Here is a 15,336-nt window from a genome sequence, read left to right as displayed (position 1 = left end):
TATCTTGCCCATACGGCAGAGCCTGGCAAGCTATCCGTGGCGTATTCGATATGCCAAAAACAGTAACAACAAGTCTCACAATGGAGACGTTACTGGTGCCCGCTAGAGCAAATCGATAAACAACGGGATCACAGTGCTACAGCGCTATCTAGCAGAGATGAGAAAGGACCACAAAGGGGAAGTGGCTTTTCCACTTCACCAGTTAAAGGGTGTACACTATCAACTATCCTTCTCACTGATCACCTTGCCCAGGCTGAAGTCATGTCTGTCAGTTTCTCCAGGTGAAGTTCCTTTTTTGCCTTTCCATACAGTGCTCCTTGGGAAGAAGTCATTATACACAGTTGATACTTAGAATTAAACTCTTCTTGAGGGTAAATATCTACATGCATTATTTTAAATTCCTCCATTTGATTCCAATTCCTGGCAATATACACCTCCTGAGCATCGCCAGGTGCAGCTCTGAATGACCCCAATATCCCCAGGGTGGCCTGCATATTCCCAGTAATGTAGGGGCCAGGTATTGTATCCTCTGATCCTGCCAGCCAATTGGTCATGAATCACTTGGGTTTCCTGGGCCTCCTGAGCCACTACTTGGGAGAACCCACCCAAATAAAATAAAATAAAAAATAGAATTCCCCCATCTAGTAGTTCATTATTCCTCATCAAATTATTTAAGTATTTAGTCATTAATATAATCTCATGAATATTTTTATTTTCTTTAAGTTATAAATATAACTCAGTTTAACTTATTTTTTGCTTAAATGGCTTTAGCTATGACTATTGGAAGCTCAGCTCATCCCTTTGTCCCTTTGACCTACCTCCATCAGTATGTTCCTATTATGTTCTTACTACCACTATATGATGATCCAAACTCATCTTTTGTATTTCCTTCAATTCTAGAACCACTTATTTTCCCAAGAAACCCCTCCCTGGTTCATCACTACTTGTAGGTGTTGCTTCTAAGTCCCTCCCAGAAACACAGATATCAACAACCTTGACATTTTCCAATTTTATATTTATCAATAATTTTTTTAGAAGGGAGAGTCCTAAGGTTATAGCAGCAAAAGAAAAGCAAACTGTTGAATTAGAAGGCAAAGAAAAGTCTCTTTGTCCCACTGAGTGACAGCTGTGACTGGCATAGTCCCAGGGCCAGGAGACAATCAAGGGCTTTTCTCTCAGTACCAGTTACCAAATCCTGCCTCAAGTGCTATGAACATGCTGGAGGTAAATGATCTTTTTTAAAAATTTTGTTTTAGGCATCATGACTTATATTACTATTAATGATAGGGTTTCATGCATACAAGTTTTCAATACCACACCCTCCACTGGAGTGTCCACTTCCCTCCACTATTATTTCAGGATCTCATCCTGGCCACCCCCAGCCCTTGGTAAACTCAGTTCCCTAGAGCAGTTCTCAGGTTCTTTTATCTTTGGCCATTGTTATTTCCACATATGTTTGTTTATGATGATTGTTTTAAAATTTTAAAATGTATTTTGAGGCCAAAATACATTTTCCAATACTTTGGCTTTTTTAAAACAAAGACATCTGTATAGACACAGGAAGATAGTTAGTGCTAAGCTTTTATGACTTGGGAGTTAATTGACTTTGAAAAATATTTATCCTTGGGCATCTGTCATATTTACTTGACTTAAGCCTCAGTAGCCCTTAGTTCCTAGCACCCCAAAAGTAGCGTCCTGTTGAAGGGACTAGATGGACCCAGGACAAGCTGTAAGCTACCCTGGCATTGAAACAGGACAGACCAAGTGCTATAAAACATAATAAATTAAGAGCACGGTTGTGGACAAATTCTGTCATGACCCAAAGTGACTGGACAAGAACCCTGCAGGTATTAGGAAGGACTAATCTGGCTTCGGACTGTAGTCTGGGATCTATAGTGAGATGTCCCCAGGAGAGCCACCCTATAAGCTTAATATATCTCTTACTGTATCCATACAAAATAATAGAAAGATTATTAAGAAGTAAATCTAAGATGATTGTTTATGGACAATCATAAACAATGGTAAGGGGAGTATCTCCTTAGATGAAATTCTGCCCTTGAGCGGATCTCCTAGCAGAAGGTGACAAAGGTGACCTTTGTCTTAAAAGAGCTTGCCCTGGAAGGAGGGGCTTTCATATGTTGATTGTGCTATCTGGCCAACGTACATTGCTACCCCCAACCTTAGAGGTTGGGTTTTTTTGTTTGGTTGGTTAGTTGGCTTTTTGGGTCACACCAATGCACAGTGGTAACTCCTGGCTTTGCACTCAGGAATTACTCCTGGCGGTGCTCAGGGGGCTGTATGAGATGCTGGAAATTGAACCCGGGTTGGCCGTGGTCAAGGTGAACTCCCTACCTACTATACTATCACTCCAGCCCTAGAGAATGGGTTCTTGATTAATGCTGAGAGACTGATCCTGGGGAGATTACCATGGGAAAAATAGGAGATGGGAATGAGGGTCAGTGTGAGACTGGAATGGGGTGCTCAGTGAGATTGGAATAGGCGCGCCGGGAGAATGGAATTAACAGTGGGACAAATATTGGAATAAATGGCAACTGATCCCAACCAGCTTGGCTGCCCTGTTCTCTCCTTCATGCATCTGTTGGTGACAGCTACAGTCCTGGGTGATGAAGCAGCTCTTTGCCATGGAATGCACATGGCAAGAACCCACAGATTTTTTTGAACACACACTCATCCACCTAATTACAGGATTGATAATGGGAATCTCTGTAATCTAGAGGAAGGATTTCGGGTTTCCAGTAGGATAAGAGTATGTGTATGAAATAAGAATTTGGAACAAGTCAATGACAGAACAAGTGGATGCCCAAGACATTTCTAAGACTACTATCACAAATGCTAAATGATTGATAGTTGTTAAAATAACCCAAGGATTATAGTGAATTTTTTAACTTGCACAGCTCTAAGAATGGTACTTTCAATAACCAGATCAGGAAATAAAGAAAAGGAAATTATACTGGAAAATTTCATAGTTATCTTAGTTTGATTATGTGTTGCCTATGATATAGAAATGGACTAGAAAGAAATATCTAGAAAACGAATAAAATTTTAGATGTAAAGGAAAGGCAGGACTGAAGACAAAGATTTTTAAGTCATTAGTATGCATGTGATAGGACTTGGGAACAGATAGGGAGAGAATATCCTGGAGGTAAAAGAATTAAGAAAAAGACATTGGTGATATGGTGGTGAGCATAACTGCCTTCCAATAATGAATTAAAGTACTAGTAGTTGACAGTAAAATTTGTGACAGGATGAACATTAATTCATGATTATTACTTCTCTAATTCCAAGATTAATTTTTCTCTTTATATCCTTTCCTTAAAAGGAAGGGTTTACTTTGCTACAGAAAGTGTACATCAGTCAATATAATAACAGAATGAGAGAGAGGCAGTGAATAAAGAATGAGGAAAAGATAGAAATTCTGTATGGGACGAGGTATTGAGAGATGTCTGGGAGATGCCCCCAAATCTCTGTGAACTGTGATGGAAGTAAATAGGAGAGCAATATGCTACTTTTCTGTAGCATGTGTACATAAGCCCCTCTCATGATTTTTGAGAATTGCAAATATGTGAAGCTCTTTTTATTTGCAGTGCTTTATTTCTTTCACTTTAGCAGTCCTCAAGCCTGTGAACCACAAAGATCTAATTTTATTGAAGGATAGAGGATGACTACAGTTCATAATACATAAAAAAATCCTGGAGAACTATCATTATCTTTTTTTAAAAAAAAACACATTTCCTATATCACTAACAATATAGGAATGAAGAGATATGGAGCTTGAATGAGAACATTAGATACTAACTAAATTGGTTATAAGATGGTTTTTCTTTTGTTTTGTTTGTTTGTTTGTTTGAATCACATTTGGTGGTACTTAGGACTTACTTCTGGCTCTGCATTCAGGGGGTGCTTTTGGCTTTGCTCAGGGAACCATGTGCTGTGCTTGGGATCAAACCAAGGTTGCCCAGGTACAAGGCAAACACCATACCCATTGTTCCACCTGTCCAGCCTCAAGTACTAACTTAATTGGAATAAACTCACTAATTTCCTATGTCCATATTCTCTGGGAGTTTCTTTTTCTCATATCAAAATTTAAGCTTCACTGTTTTCCACTGTTTCTATTGTTATCCCAATTTCCAGTCTCAGCAACCTCTTTTTTATACCACCAGCCCATTCTTTTAATCCTACCAAGAGGAATTTTCTCCAATAAGAAACTGTTTGTACATTCTTTAGACCTTCGAGGGCACTTCATTTTTTGTCAGAAGCAAACTCAAGCACATTACTATACTGGGTGGGTGGGTGAATTGGCATTCAGCATCCGTTCTAAATTGGATTCTACAAATTCATGCACAGCTAGGTAAGTCAGAAGACAGAGAAGGAAGATGAGACCAACTTTTTCTACTTCAGCTATTGTGGCCAGCAGTGTGTCATGGAGATAATGTCTTTTGTTTTTTGTTTTGTTTTGTTTTGTTTTTTTCTGTAGCTGTAGTCCCAAATCTAAGGTGCCAAGGAAAATAGTAGTAGTTAGATTTGTATTCCAAGACTTTCCAACAAGATTGTTTCTAATTTCCTAAGTTAAACTTTTTTTTCCTGCTTAAATCATAGTAGGGGTTTCTGTTTCCCATGAGGGAGATGACACTGAACTCATTCTACAACTCATCCTTGAATCCTCATCTCATATCTTATCTCCAGTATTTCCTATAAGAATACTTCAGGCTACAACTAAAATAGATATTGACCTTTGTGGAATTTAATATGTCCACACCCTCTCATTTTTGCAAACTGTTTCTTTTGTTTTCATTACTTTTTTCCCTAATTGTATAATTAGTTGCTTATTATTGTATAACCAGTTGCTCCCAAACTTAATGGTGTTAAAATGCATGTATTAGCTTGTGTTGTTGTGTGTGTGGAATCCAAACTTGGCTGACTGGTTGCTTCAGGGCTTCACAGAGTTGCTGTCAAAGTTGGCCAGAGCTTTCATCTCAGGCTTCTACTCAACTTTCCAAGCTCACCCACGGGGTGGTTGGCAGGATTTAGTTCCTTGTTTGCTGTTAGCTGAAGGCTGTCCTGGATACTTTCCCAAATGGAAAGTTCCAAATGAAACTCTCCCCCTGGAGCATTCACAAAATGACAACTTTCTGTCTGGGGATACCACTCAGTAGGAGTAGGCATGCCTGGCATGTTTGAGACCCTGGTTCAACCCTTGGTGCTTCAGGGGAAAAATGTAAATAATGACAATTTGCTTCATCAGAGCAAGCAATGTTGAAGAATCAAAGAGTAAGTGTGTTACCTAATCAGAGAGAGAGAACAAAAGGGAATTCCCTGCCATAGTGGCAGGGTGGGGTGGGGGGAGATGGGACTGGGGAGGGGGGGAGGGACGTTGGGTTTACGGGTGGTGGAGAATGGGCACTGGTGAAGGGATGGGTTATTGAACTTTGTATGGGGGAAGCATGAGCACAAAGATGTATGGATCTGTAACTGTACCCTCACGATGACTCTCTAATTAAAAATAAACTAATAAAAAAAATTAAAAAAAAAGAGTAAGTGTGTTAGTAAGATGGAAGGCAGACTACCTATTCATGGAAGAAAAGTCCCTTTACTTTTGCCATTATTTACTCAGTGTAAGCAAGCCAATAAGTCCATCTCACCCTTAAGGCAACAGGATTATATGAAGCATGACTACCAGCTATCCAAAAGACTACTTCTCATCACATTAATGACTTCTACTCCTTTCTTATTTTTGAAATTTGTTTCTAAATCTGTGTTAATGTTATTATTACATGTGTTAGAAACTCATTCTTCTTTCTGTGTGTTCTTCCCTTACTCTCACACAACCTTTAACACAACACTTCTAATGTCAGATTTTGGGAGGTGGGAGTCATCCAGTATGCAATTTTCTGGGACATCAGATGAGTGTTCCAGTTTAACTCAATTCTGATGCCTGCTTGGAAATAGCATCAGATCCTTCAGGATAAGGTTTTTGTACAATAAATTTGCTCCATTCCTCACATTAGACAGCATTGTAATAATTCTAGGTTGTTTCTTATGCTTCTGACTCACCTGCTATGCATTGGAGGTTCCCAGAACTTTCACAGGTTCAATTCTAGGTCACTCAGAGATCTCAGGAAAATCTAACATCCTACCTCTAAGATTATTACAAACAAATGTGACAAGGGATACAAACATCCAGATAAAATTTGCTTTCATAAGTCAAGGTATGTAAGAAGAGAAGAAAGTTCTACATTCCCTCCAAATACACTGCTCTCCTAACATTTTCTCATGGTCACAAATCTGGAAGCTCTATAATCCCTATATATTGGGAATTTTATGGAGGCTTTATTATATAGACATGGCAACCACCCTCATTATTTTCAGGCCTTCTCTCTCTCTGAAGATTGGAGTAGGGGTGAGGGCTGAAGTTTCAAGTTTCTAATCATGACTTGGTCTTTCTGTTGAGCAACACCCCTTAGAGTTACCTCACAGGAACAAAAGATACTGATATAATTCAGGAATTTAGAAACTTTGTGTTAGGAACTTTGGTTCAAGACCAAATGTGAAGGGGAAAGATACTCCCAGTGCTCTCCTCTCTCTTTTCACATAGGAAGTTACAAGGATTTTAGGAGTTCTCTGCTAGGACTCAATGGCAGTGACATATTGAATAATATCTACATACTATTATCTCATCTTTGTACACAAATTATTATTTTCTGTATTTTCTGCATTTTGTTTGGTTTGATTTTGTTTAGGGTGCATACCTGGAGATACTCAGGGATTACTCCTCATCTGTGCTTGGGGCTTACTCCTGGAGGTGCTTGGGGTCATATGCAGTTAGGGATTAAGTCAGGATCAACTATGTAAATGACAAACACTTTAACCTCTGTACTATCTCTCTCTGGCCCTTTTTCTTTTAATCTTTAGCTCTTGCGTAGTCTGTGAAAAGTTAGCACATGCAGAGTGAAATTTCCACCAAATATTAAATAAGTTAATAAGTTAATGTATATATTCTTTGAGATTTCAGAAACTCTATGTCATATATTTACCTAGTTCTCTGTTTCAAGTGTTAATATCATTCAATAAAATACCAATTTTTCTTGCCCATCCAAATACTGCTCTGCATGATAACCTCTTTTTGATAAAGCATTCAGATATGAGAAAATAAAAATGCATAGACCATTGTACTTGAACTTTACTCTCTGAGTTGGCTATTGACATAGCTCTGTAAGCAAAGTCATATCAGTATTTCTTTTAACAAGGAAACTGCAGTATGTTTGGATTGCAGTCAAGTTAAAGATACTTGCACTTCCTAAGCAACCACAAAACCAAAAAAAAAAAGTGCCAAATATTTTAGTGTAAGTATGTCCCATGTATTTGTATGGATTAATGTTTGAGTGTGAAATAGTCATACTAAAAAGTTGTTTACCTAAAACTTAAAAAAAAGTTTATTCAGTTTAATAAACTGAATAAATTTATTATTATTTATTATTAATAATAAATGATAATAATAATTATAAGTTTATTATTACAGAGGCTAATAAAAGTTTAGACATTTCTGTTGGGGGAGGGCTGGAGTTTGAGCCATACCTGGTGGTAGTCAGGGCTTGCTCCTGGATTTGTGCTCAGGAATCACTCCTGGTAGTGCTGAGGAAACCATATTTGGTGCAAGGGATCAAAGCAAGCTCCCTACCTGCTGTATTTCTCTGGCTGAGATGCTCGTGTTTCAGGGATACACATTGTATAACACTCACCACCAAAGTGCCAATATCCGTCTACCACCTTCTATTGGACTCCCTTTACCCTCTCAGCCCACCCCCACTGCCATCCCTGTTGGTAACCTCAGTCAGAGTTTATGGGTTTGTTTTCATTGAACATTGTTTCTTCCCTTGCTTTGTGCCCGTATAACTTATAGATGAGTGAGGTCATCTGTCTATGTCTTACTCCTTCTGACTTTTTTGCTGAGATGACCCTTTCCAGTTCCATAAATGTGTCAGAAAAAGGCAAGACTTTTATCTTTTCTAATACGTGAGTGATATTCCTCTGTGTATATATACCACATCTTTATCCATTCATCTGTCATTAGTCACTTACATTGTGTGTGTAGTGTGAGGTGTGATAAGGAGAGCTGTCTCAGGGCTGTGTACGTGGCTGCATGGTTCAGGATGTAAGCAGCAGTGATCAAGGGAAGGAAATCCATTTCTGGTTCCCCAAATATTCTTTTGATTTAAAATGGAAGCTTAACCTTACCTGGGAACAATCAAAGAGTAAAACCTCACTTTTTTATCTGTAGTTTTTAGGTTAGCTGGCTTAATAAGTCATAATTGAAAAGGAAAAAATTAAAGTACAGGATGATTGGCAATGTTTGGTTTGAAAGGACCTAATACTAGGGAAGAGAATATTGGTCTCCAAAAGCCAAGAAAATTATCAGATAAATATGTTCTTCTAGTTTCAGTTAGATACAGTGTTAAAAGATAAAACCATAGGAGTTGCTGGCAGCAGAATGGAGGTTCTTGAGGTCACACTGAGAAGACTGAGGCCAACTGGAAGCTAGCCTGAGACAGGTGAAAGATGAGATATACTAAAGGGAAGTTGCACTTAGAGATTCTCTAAGATCAGTTGCCACAGAACACAGCAATAAAAGATTGTGAGGGAGGAGGCTGAGCAACGGTTAGTAATGACATAATAATAATGGGGTAGGGAGTACAAGGAATTGACTCTCCCTAAGATCCAGATAGGTGTTCTGGGGAAAATGAGAAAGTAAAATTATCCATGTACAATGGGTTCCTGAATACTGGAGTCCATTCTGTTGCCCTGTTAAGACCACTAAGGGCTAGATTAATGTCTTAAGTTGCATGATGTGACAAGATGAATGGGGGAGGGAAACAATTCAGAATATATTGATAAGACTTATTTATTAACCTGTCTGTGAAAGAACAGTGAACTTAGATGGAAATAACAGTATGGAATTCCTAAGATTGGGAAAATCAGTATAAATATAATGTAGGAACTGAACTGTGAGATCCAGAAATTAAATAATGATTTTGAATGACTGCTCTGCTGTTTATGAATTATGTGAACTTGAGCATGTTTTTTTCACCTCTAGCAGATTTTCTCTTGTGAAGCTAAGATTATATCTTTCAGTACTATAGTGAGGTTTAAATGCGGTGATACATATAGGACACTAATGATTCATGGTGTATACTACGAATCAAAATAAAAGATAAAAAAGGACATTTTAAAGAACCATAGGATACCATAACAGACTACATTAGGGGACAGAAAGATTCTAGTATGATTTAGCATAGACTAAAGGGCATACTGAGTCAATTTGGCATGGGGATGGTTGAATTCAATTGTCATTACTGCAGTACACTCATTACTGAAGGAGATCACTGTATCACTTTCATCCTATTATTTATCAATTTGCTCAAGCGGGCGCCAGTAACGTCTTGATTTGTCCCTGTCACGTGCTAGTGTAGCCCAATGGTGTCTGCTCACTCCAGGAACACAAAGAGCATGTTGTTACTGTTTCTGGCATATCAAATATGTTATGGGTAGCTTGCCAGGCTCTGCCATACAGGAAAAAATGATAAAAATAAAAAATAATAAAAATAAAAATAAAGAGGTAGCACAGCCACAAATGTGCTGTGCTATTTCGCATGCTCCTGGAAAAATTGTGTTGCTCTCTTCTGGATCTTGGCTGTTGGTGAGATTACATAGCGCTGGGAGGAGTTTGGGGGTGTGACTGCCAACCTACTAGAAAACTGGGGATCTGGGTGAAGGAGGCCCAGTGGAAGAGGGGTTTATATCAAATATATATATGTATATATACATATATTTGGTAAAACTTTACCAAAAAAATCCAACCCATCAAAAATGGGGAGAGGAAATAATCAGAAACATCCTCAAAAGAGAAATTAAAAATGGGCAAAAGGCAACGAAAATATTTTCTGTCTCAATAATCATCATGGAGATGCAAATCAAAACAATGAGTTATCATCTCACACCACAAAGAGTAGCACATGCCCAAAAGAATAAGAACAACCAGTGCTGGTGTGGATGTGGGGAGAAAAGGACTCTCATTTATTGTTGGTGGGAATGCTGACTGGTCTGGCCTTTTGGGGAAAAAATATGAGCATTTCTCAAAACACTAGAAATTAAGTTTCCATATAACCCACAATACCACTCCTGATAATATACCCAAGGGGGCTAAAAACAGAATTAACAATTCTTTGAAGGAGATATTCTATGTAAAAGTGGAATTACAGGTTTGGAACATCAATGAGTGATAACTACTGACAGTGCTGATATGAAAATTATCTGAGTAATTATGAATAAAACAGAGATTTGGGGATAAAACTGGAAAAGACACAGCCAGAAAGAAGGATCTTTAGGAATCAAAAAACATAAAGTGCTGCATCCTGGAAGATGACAAAGCTTTCATCTTAATAGTTGGTGTTCCTCCATATTCTGTCTCCAAAGCAGTGATATGATGTGAACAAAAGCACTAAATAGTGACCAGGAAATCTGGATTCTCACCCACTTTAGTAATTTGTTCTGTAGTCCTTAGGTGAATCATATCCCATCTTTGAATTGGTTTCCTTGTCTATAGAAGAAGAGTGTTGGCTCAGATAATTTGTTGAGCCATTATTTCAACTTTATGATATTATGAATTACATACAGGAAGTTAAAACTGTTTACAATCCATAGCCTCTGAAATTCTTCCTCCCATATTCCCACAGTCCTGTGACAGATGTTTAGTGACCTTATAGAAAACAGGAGGCATTGGATCTACTTTCTTAGAAAAACACCATTTCAAAGCTCTCAGTTTTTCCTGAAAATCACCATAGAACTTAATTTGCTACAATTTTATTGAAGTATGTTTTAACTGAAATTTGTATAAACATTATAAATATACACTACTAATTGCAGGCTTCATTACTAGAATATGTTATTATTTTTTAAAATTAACTTGCAGATTTCTCTTTTCATAACACTTGCTACTTGCATGTATAATTTTCTACAATCTTTTACACTACTTCATATGATAGAATATAATAGAAATCACATTTCTTTAGTTTATTGCAAAATAACTATGTAACACCTATTCCAGATAATCTCTAATCTCTTCTATTGTAATTTTAAAGATAAGCCTTATTAATTATTGCCTTTTTTTACTCTTTAATTATGGTCTCGCAAAAAATGCTTAATGGCAACTAGTGATAAGAAACTTGTTATTTCTTGTTATTACTAATAATATTAAATTAATACTAATTTTTTAAAGTTTAGTCTTGTCTATTCCATAGTTTAATCCTTACTATACTCTCTACAAGATCTAAAAAGGGATACTGATCCCCTATGATACAATTGAAAGCAACTTGCAGAGTGATTCTAGTATTCCACATACTTCCAAGTACTTTGAACAGCTTTAAAAAGACAGTCATTCTAACTGAAACTTTCTCAAAGAAGAGATCTGAATGGCCAAATGGCACATAAAAAAATGCTCTTCATTACTAAAAAATACTCTTCATTACTATACAACATTTTCAGGGAGATGCAGATCAAACCAACAATGAGATATTACCTCACACCACAGAGACTGGCACACATCCAAAAGAACAAAAGCAACCAGTGTTGGCACAGATGTGGGGAGAAAGGGACTCTCCTTCACTGCTGGTGGGAATGCTGACTGGTTCAGCCCTTTTGGAAAACAGTATGAATGCTTCTCAAAAAATTAGAAATTGAGCCCCCATTTGATACAGCAATACCACTCCTGGGAATATATCCCGGAGAAACAAAAAAGTATAGTCGAAATGACATCTGCACTTCTATGTTCATTGCAGCACTGTTTACAAAAGCCAGAATCTGGAAAAAACCCAAGAACCCAAAAACAGACACTGGTTGAAGAAACTTGGGGGTACATCTACACAATGGAATACTATGCAGCTGTTAGAAAAGATGAAGTCATGAACTTTGCATATAAATAGATCAACATGGAAAGCATCATGTTAAGTGAAATGAGTCAGAAAGAGAGGGACAGACAAAGAAAGATTGCGCTCATTTGTGGAATATAAAGTAACAGAAAGGGAGACTGACATCCAAGAATAGTAGAGATAAGCACCAGGAGAATTGCTCCACGGGTTGGAAGCCAGCCTCACACTGGGGAAAAGGCAGTTCAGATAGATAAGGGACCACCAAGTAAAGGGTGCTTGGAGGGCCCGCTCAGGATGGGAGATGTGTTCTGAAAATAGATTATAGACTAAACATGATGACCACTCAGTACCTCTATTGCAAACCACAACACCCCAAATGAGAGAGAGAGCAAAAGGGTATGCCCTGCCACAGAAGTGGGGCGGGATGGGGAGATGAGGTGGGGGTGGGGGGAGGCTCACTGACATCATAGGTGGTGGAGAATGGGCACTGTTAGAGGGATGGGTGCTGAGTATTGTGTGACTGAAACATAACCACGAATGATTGTAAGTCTGTAACTGCACCTCACAGAGATCCATTACAAAAAAATAAAATATAAAAAATTTGAAAAATTTGAAAAAAATGATAGTCATTCTGCATTGCCAACACTTTGCACAGCTTTTAAAATTGCAATCATTCTACCACCTCACACCACAGAGAATGGCACACATCCAAAAAGAGCAAAAGCAACCACTATTGGAGAGGATGTGGAGAGAAAGGGACCCTTCTTCTACACTGCTGGTGGGAATGCCGACTGGTCCAGCCCCTTTGGAAAACAATATGGACGATTCTCAAAAAATTAGAAATTGAGCTTCCATTTGATCCAGCAATACCACTTCTGGGAATATATCCTGGAGAAACAAAAAGTATAGTTGAAATGACATCTGCACTTCTATGTTCATTGCAGCACTGTTTACAATAGCCAGAATCTGGAAAAAACCCGAGTGCCCGAGAACAGATGACTGGTTAAAGAAACTTTGGTACATCTATACAATGGAATACTATGCAGCTGTTAGAAAAGATGAAGTCATGAACTTTGCATATAAGTGGATCAACATGGAAAGTATCATGCTAAGTGAAATGAGCCAGAAAGAGAGGGACAGGCATAGAAAAATTGCACTCATCTGTGGAATATAGAATAACAGAGTAGGAGACTTACATCCAAGAATAGTAGTATATAATGCCAGGAGGTTGGCTCCATAGCTTGGAAGCAGGCCTCACATGTTGGTGGAAAGTCATCCCAGATAGAGAAGGGGACGCCAAGTAAAATGTGATTGGAGATCCTGCGCGGGGAGGGAGATGCGTGCTGAAAGTAGTCTAGAGACTGAACAAGATGGTCACTCAATGCCCCTGTTGCAAACCACAACACCCAAAAGGAGAGAGAGAGAACAAATTGGAATGTCCTGCCACAGAGGCGGGGTGGGATGGAGGGGATGGGATGGGGTGCGGGAGGGATACTGGGTTCATTGGTGGTGGAGAATGGACACTGGTGGAGGGATGGGCTCTTGAACATTGCATGAGGGGAAAAACAAGCACGAAAAGGTGTGAATCTGTAACTGTACCCTCACTGTGACTCACTAAAAAAAAACTTTAAAAAAAAGAAAAAAAAGAAAAGTAAATTAATAAAAAAGAATAAAATAAAATTGCAATCATTCTAGTTACTAAGATATGAAGCATTATCTGATTTTTAATTTAAATTTTTCTAATAATGCTGTTAAACATCTTTTCATGTGCTTGTTTTGGCATCCATATATCTTCTTTGGTAAAGTATCTGTTAAATCTTTTGCCCAATTTTTGGGCCAAAGAGATCTCTTAGAGAGAAGGTTCACTGTCTTGCATATGTGGGGATCCAAGTTCCATGTCACACTGAATGTATCCCAACATCACCAGGTGAAACTCTCATTACCCCCAGTAATGCTGAGCCCAAACAGCACTGCATTACAAGATCCTAGCACTGAATTTTTTAGTGGGACTGGCCAAATATCACTAAAAACGGCCCATTGAGTTCCCTGATCATTGTTTAGGAAACTCGTCCACATTAAAAATCTCATGCCAATTAAAAAACCAAAAATTTAGTTCTTTTTAAGGGGTGAGCCCATGCATAGCATACACAAAACCCTGAGTTCCAGCCCTAGCACTACATGCCCTCCTCCATCCCTCACACCTTCCTTTTTAATCCCCTGTTCCAAGACTTTTGGGCGTTAGTTCTGGGAATCATGGCACCCTGCCCAATGTGGTTTTGGTAACCCCCAGAATTGCTAAGATGATCCCACTATCAAAATTTTGCTCTTCTTCTGAGTTGTAAGACTTCTTGACCTAATAACAAATGTTTTTTGTTAAAAGTGTTTGGCAAGTTCTCTTTTTTGGTCTATGGCATTTTGCTTCTTTTGAAAAGCAGAATTTCAATGAAATATAATTTAGCAGCTATGGCTGGAGCTATAGCACAGAGGTTGGGCGTTCGCCTTTCATGTGGCTGACCCGTGTTCGATTCCTCAGCCCCTCTCCGAGAGCCCCCCAAGCTACCGAGAGTATGGAGCCCACACGGCAGAGCCTGGCAAGCTACCCGTGCGTACTGGATATGCCAAAAACAGTAACAATGAGTCTCTCAATGAGAGACGTTACTGGTGCCTGCTCGAACAAATCGATGAGCAACGGGATGACAGTGACAGTTTTTTATTACAATTTATATAATTTTTTAATATGGGCCAAAGAGATATCTTGATCCCTATTTCATATTTAATTATGAGTTGTACTTTGTGTCATATTTGATAAATGCCAATTCAACATCACAACTTTTCTGTTATTCTCTATACATTTTATAATTGTAGTTTTTAAAATTTATGTTCCATTTTAGTTAATTTCTGTATATAACATTAGGTTCTTTAGCTTTTCTAGTGTTCCTATCATTTATCAAAGGTTCATTATTGCCCACCGGGCACTGTCCTGGTTGCTACAGACATAAGAGTGCAGGAACAGAAACCTGGCCTCATGAAACCTTATCATCTGAGAGGAAACCGAGAACAGAAGATAGAAGCAAGGGTTCAGTGTTCATTGTTTGACCCTGAAAGCTAAGGTTCATCCCCAGCCGGCAGCTCAGACCCGGGTTTTAGACTTCCCTCCACCTGTCTCTTCGTTTGCAAATTGAGTGTATTAATAACGGAGTTGCTGTGAGGATTAAGTGAATGCCTTCAAAATGTTAGTGTGGGGCCTGGCACGTAGGAAATTCCAGTATTACTCAATACAAATCATAATCTATTAGAATTCATGATTATTTCATCACAAGGCAATTTTGTAAAAGACTGGTGAAGGACAGATGTCAAATATTAAGCACAAGTTTAATTTACCAGATAAGAATTCAGT

The sequence above is a fragment of the Sorex araneus genome, chromosome 6 (assembly GCF_027595985.1).
Source record: "Sorex araneus isolate mSorAra2 chromosome 6, mSorAra2.pri, whole genome shotgun sequence".
NCBI classification, from domain to species: Eukaryota; Metazoa; Chordata; class Mammalia; order Eulipotyphla; family Soricidae; genus Sorex; species Sorex araneus.
Note: the sequence above shows the minus strand (reverse complement) of the source record.